This window comes from Gossypium hirsutum, chromosome A03, assembly GCF_007990345.1.
Source record: "Gossypium hirsutum isolate 1008001.06 chromosome A03, Gossypium_hirsutum_v2.1, whole genome shotgun sequence".
Taxonomy (NCBI): Eukaryota; Viridiplantae; Streptophyta; class Magnoliopsida; order Malvales; family Malvaceae; genus Gossypium; species Gossypium hirsutum.
The window spans coordinates 24,160,734-24,167,039 of record NC_053426.1 but is presented as its reverse complement, the minus strand read 5'-3'; the positions used below and the strand labels follow the sequence as shown (position 1 = coordinate 24,167,039).

The window sequence follows — 6,306 nt, the reverse complement described above, 5'->3', positions numbered from 1 at the left end:
GCATAACAATTGCCTAGACGCAAAAACCTGATTAAACCGAATAGCAAATTAAGAAATCCTAGTCTATATAAAATCCACCCTGCACTTTATACTACTATTTATATACTATGTAGGCTTAAAAAGTTATTTTTGGTGGATTCAACACCTACTATCCCATTCCCTAATATTTCACTAACTTTTAGACTAGGTCTTCTATAATAGATTCCTGGCAAAATCTTCTCATAATTGATTATCATTAATTGTCATGAAGGTACTGATTTAATTCTAAATTAGCACCAATCCTTTCCAAAATCTTGTTTATGATAAAACCAAGCTTTCTGTATAGAATTCAGCATCTAAGTAAAGATATGAAGTCAGAAAGAGAACAAGATTCCTCTCTAAAACTGCATTCTAAATTCTACTTCCCATTTTCTGAATTTTTCTGTTTTCATTTCTTTTGGACTCATAACTTTTTAAGGCAGAATCTGGTTTCTTTCAAGCCCAACCCTAGGGTTCTTCAGTGCTTTGAGTTGCATCATATGGTTTCATACGTTTCAGTTTAAAAGTAAATAAGATTTGCAAAAGTTCTTGACATTCACATGTGGATTAATAAACATGATTTAGCTGAATTTCAGTAGTGAACCACCTCCATAGCCATATTACCATATGAATCTAAATCCGAATTACGTAGTAATGTTCATTGCATACTTGAATCAGATATACATTTTACATATGGGATTCAGATATTTGATAATGTTTGTAAAAGTAATAAATACTGCAAGGAAAATGAAGAGTTAGGAGTAACATAGGTGGTAAAAGAAAGGATCTTGAACTTTATTGAGTTTGTTATTTGAAAACAAGTGTTGGGTACAACGGTAAGATACATTACACTCCCAATGAGAGGAATCCAATTTTATTTTATATTTCTTTTACTGTAAACAATAGATTTACAGGAGCTATTATAGCACTCTAATGTTAATTACTTGGAAGAAAGCCAAGGGTTAGGTGCTACATAAGTATAACCTTGAAAATGTTCACCTGCAGTTGGAGTGGAGGCTGGTGAGTCATCCGCCGGCATCGTAGTCCAGCATTTGTCGAAGTTGGCTGTACACTCCTTTCCACTCACATCTGGTTTGAACTTTGGTTGAATTTCTCTAGCTTCTAATTTCTTCCAATTGATTGACCGAAACCATTTATGTTTCTTTATCTCATCCCCTCCACCAGGACCACTACCTAACCTTCTTGGTGGCTCCTTCTGCAGCAACTGCAAGATTGGGACGAGGTTTCGAATCATTTGCAATTTTATAGCAAGGATAAAATGATGAAAAAAATAACATTACCAAAACTTGTACGTACCCCTTTCAGTAAAGAGTGAGCTTCTGTAGTAAGAAATGGTGGAAGTTTGAGTTTCTCTTGGATAATTCTTTGCTGAAGCTTCTGCCTATTTGCATGTGTATATGGAGGCTGCCAAATCATGGCACTCCATCATATAATTATTGAATGTAATGATGGACAGAAAACAAATCCTATGCTACTCGGACTTTAGGTGTGAGTACTGATTAGGAGTCATATTCCTATATACATGTCTGAAAATGTGCAAATACGAATGTCAAACATAGGTACTTCAAGAATAATAAAAGTCAGAGCAAGACACATACTGATTGCTGTCAAAATCCAGGGATTACAGACACTTCACAGATATCTTGTATTAGAAATAGCAGGTGGGAGAAATGCTCAACTAAGTAGTAAATCTGAAACATGTACCTCAAGCTGGTGCATTAAACAAAACCAGGCAACTCGAAATAAATCATTAATAAGAACAAGCATTATAAAAAAAACGAATCAAACCTGAGCCAGCTTTTCATGTTAGAAAGTTCGAACTTAAAACTTGTAAAATTTGAAAAAGTTATACATACTGGAAATCTCTGTATATTATTACCTGACCAGTTAACATTTCATATAACAGTATCCCAACACTCCACCAATCTGCATCTTTATTGTGACCTTTGGACTGTAAAATTTCTGGAGCCATGTACTCTGTTGTCCCACACATTGAATTTGATCTGCTCGATTCATCAATTTCCTTGGCCAGTCCGAAATCCGTAAGCATAACCTGGGGCAACATACGGATTCAGGAACTAGGAACACTCATAAGAACACGAACAGAGGTATGTATATTTGGCATTCAAGTATGTTATGAGCATGGCTATTAAATGTCCATCAGCATCCACAAGAATATTTTCAGGTTTAAGATCACGATGCACGATGCTGCAGTTGTGAAGATGTGAAACAGCAGATACAATCTCAGCAGTATAAAACCTTGCTTGATCCTCACTATTCAAGAAACATGTAAAAAAAAACCAAAAATAAAAGTTTGCAAACAGACAAATTAGTTGAAGTTGAAGTTGAAACAACATGATACCTGAATATCCCTTGGCGATATAGGTGAAAGAAGAGATGGCCTCCATTTATAAAGTCCAGGATTAAATAAAGCTTAGACTTTGTCTGTAAAATTACATAAGAACACAACTGTAAGCATTGACAAAATATGACCTTCAAATACATGACATAATCATGGATTGGAAATGACTAGTGAGATAAACATCCTAAGTCCTCATATAAATAGTTCAAACAGACAAATTGCTGAACCATAAAAGACCTTGAATTTTTCAAAGTAAAAAAGAAAACCCTTCAATATTTTTGACAATTTGTATAATAGGAAGAGTCTAATTCATGACAAAATCAGATCTTCAATCAGATATCAAGCTGAATCCTAAAGACCAAATATTTCAAATCCAAACCATACCAAATATTTCAAATCCAAACCATTCAATTGTATTTAACATAAGACCAAGAACTAACATCATTTCTCATATCATCTGATCAGAATTACAAAATACTTAACATGGTTTTTTAGGAAAGTTGAAATAACATGAATATATTTAGGGAAAGAGTAGTAAAAGGGACAAATTTTATGGAGATGCAAATAAAAAGAGAAAGTAAATTGCATAAGGAACCTGGAAAGAGTATCTAAGCTGAACAATAAATGGATGAACAACTTTAGTAAGGATATCCCTCTCAGCTCTCATGTAATCGACATGATTCTTTTTAATGATAGTTACTTTCTTCATAACTTTCATAGCAAAAAGCCCATCACCATCCTCATCATTCCTTCCTTTTTTCCTCACTTGAAAAACTTTCCCAAAAGCTCCTTGTCCAACAACTCTCAGGATCTCAAAATCCTCAGGCCCAATCTTGGGTTTTGCTTCTTCTTCTTCATCGTCATCTTGTTCCTCGGCTTCGTATTCGGTTTCAGTTTGGATTTGGAGAGGGAGGGAAGAAGAGACGGTGTAACGAGGAGAAGGACCCACATAAGAATGGGACCTGGTGTGGATAACTTGAGGATCCCCAAGGAAAGCAGAAGGGGGAGACGTGGAGGAAGGTGAATGGAGGGTGGGGTTGGGATGGTGAGGAGTCAAAGGGCCGAAAACATCGCCAAAATCAAACTATGATTAGAAGGAGGAGTGATGGTGAGTTTCTTGAGGTTAGTGGCTAAAAGGGATTGAAGGTTTTTCTTTTGGGATGATGAAGTTGATATCATCTTTTATATTTTCTTAGCAGAAATAGAAAAGAAAAACTAGGGCAGCCAAAGAATGGCTATTATTATTACATTTTAAGGAGAAGGATGGGATGGGAGACACGAAACGAACTGAAAGTAGTGCAGAGGAAGATCAGTTTGAATAGAATTGAAAACGAGAAACATGTTTGATGGACAAGAGGGAGATGTTAGATGGAAGTGGCAATAATTTTGGGTGTCTGATTTCAGTAACGCGCACCTGCGACACTGACAATCACACGCCGAGGTTTACAAATGGGAGTATATCACATTCATTCCCTATACTTTCAAAATGTCCAATCCTAAACTATCAATAAATATTTTATTATGGATAAAATTATCATAAAATACTAATTTAAAAAAAAATTATTAGAATAGGCTAAATCTTAGAATATTTATGAAAATAGGCCGATTTAGGTAAAATGCTTCTAGCTCAGGGGGAAATCCAAAAAAATACTTCCAGTTAGAAGTATTTTCTCCGTGTCACCAATAAAACTCTTCCTGCTGGACATGTTTTTACCCCCCAATGGCTACTTTTCCGACCTCCCCAACCTTATTAATTGTTTACAATATTCTCTCAAAATTCTTAAACCATTCTCAAAATTTTCTCAAATTCTCTCCTAAATTTATTACTAAAATTCTATTTCTATCTAAATTAGATTTTTTATTAATATTTTCTAAAAATATTGTTTATTAAAAATTAATTTGTGTTCTATACAATTAGCAATGATCGATTCTCTACTCCGTCATGATGACAAGCACATTTCCATCAATCAATTGCAAATGGTAAGAATAATTTTTAATAAAGTTTACTTTTTTTTATTTTATTGTTATATTTTAACTTAATATTTTGTATTTTTTATGTAAATAGGTGGAAGATTAAATTTTACAATGTCATATTCGTAATCTACCCGGTCCTCCATCACTATTAATCAATCCATACTTGAGGGAAGTTAGTTTTTGGCGTGTGACCCTTGTAGGTCGAGGCTATAAGTTGGACTGGAAACTCATAAGCGCGTTGGCAGAGGGGTGGAGACCCGAGATACACACATTCTATCTTTCATGATGCAAGTATGCTATTACTTTGGAGGACGTGTATTAATAGTTGGGGTTATCGGTGGATGGGTTGGTAGTCATCAAGTCTGTTCAGTTTGCTGACTAGGGAGGCGTATGTAGTGAACTTTTGAGTTCGGTTCCAAAGACAATTTACAAAGTTCGGATCAAAATGGCTTGGTGATACGGGGTTGCGCGCGGACCAAGATCGAGTTGTCAAGTCACGAGAAACTCCTACGAAAACCCTAAACAATTAGATCTGAAACGAAACAGAAAATTAAAAGATTAGATTTTTGAATTTTCAGATCTGAAATAAAATCCCCAAATCAGCAAAGAATCAAATTGAGAATAGAAATAAGTGTTAGGGTTCTTGAAACCCTCAAGGAGATTGTGATATTGAACACCAAGATAGTTTTCCCCAAATTTCGACAATCTAATTTCACCCAAAAAGAGTATGGAAAAACCCTAGAAATTGGGGATTTTTGGGCTGATTCCTTAAGATAGAAAAAGGCTGAAAACACAATAAGAACAGAAAATAGATTAGATAATGATTCAGCACAAGTAGAAATAAAGAAAGAATTGACAGTAAGAAATTAAAAGATAAGTCCTAAGAAGCCTTGAAATCTCGAAAGATCTCACAACTCCCTTCAAACGGCTCTAATCTCCCCTCCAAAGAATATCAATGGCAAGAAGAAGGTTGAAGATGGCTCCCACAATCAAAAAGATTGTTAAAACAACTTCTAAAGAAAACCCAAGAGAAAATCCTTGAAGAACTCAAAGAGAATTTTCACTCAAATCAAATCTGAAATTTTCAATGTAATTGTAATGTAATGTAGGGTGGCTGGCCAAGCCATATAAATAGGCCTTTCAAATGTTTTCCTAATTTAATTAGAACACTAAAACTAAAACTAAAAAAAAACTCCTAATTATTTTAATATGGAAATTCGGCCAAGGGTCTTTTATTTGGGACTCTTGGACTGAATATAAAAATTTAAACTAAATAAAATAAATAAATAAAAATAAAACTTTACAACTTGGGCCACTTTGATAATTTGGCCTGATTTTCAACTAAGTATGGGTGGATTTCTTGATTGGGCTTGGAATCTTCTTATTGGGCCTCGCCTTCAAGAATTTGGGCTTTTGTGACTCGTATCACTTGGTTACAAACAAATTTCGCAGGATTAGATGAGGATTCGACTGAAGTTGAAAGAGAACAACATGCTCGGGCGTACATCCTTAAAATCACTGGGGGTATCTTGATGCTGGATAAGTCACGAAATCTCGTCCATCTAAGATGGCTGTTAAAAATCGTCAATTTTAGAGGAGCAGTGAACTCAGTTAGGGGTTCGTCGTGTTGGCGACATTGTACTGGGAGATGTATTGGGCGACACAACCAGGAAAAATCAAAATTGGTGGTTACCTTTTACAACTACAATCATGGGCACGGAACTAATTTCCATTTTTATGTCATCGAACGAACTACCCATATACATTCCTACTTATAATAAGGTAAAATTCAGTAGATATTACCATGATAAAATTGATTTAAATTAAAATTATTATGCTAACAATTTATTTAAATAGGTGGAACCATACGCCAAATCACTTGGGAGTACTTACTGAGCTTCAAGATATACGACTTCTATTAGATCAACGAT

The 6,306-nt window shown here is 34.9% G+C and overlaps 1 pseudogene; it reads right to left on the bottom strand.

Annotated features, from left to right (window-relative positions):
• Positions 1-792: 792 nt before the first annotated feature.
• LOC107887297 (serine/threonine-protein kinase AtPK2/AtPK19-like) lies at positions 793-3,792 on the bottom strand (annotated as a pseudogene).
• Between the last annotated feature and the right edge of the window lie 2,514 nt (positions 3,793-6,306).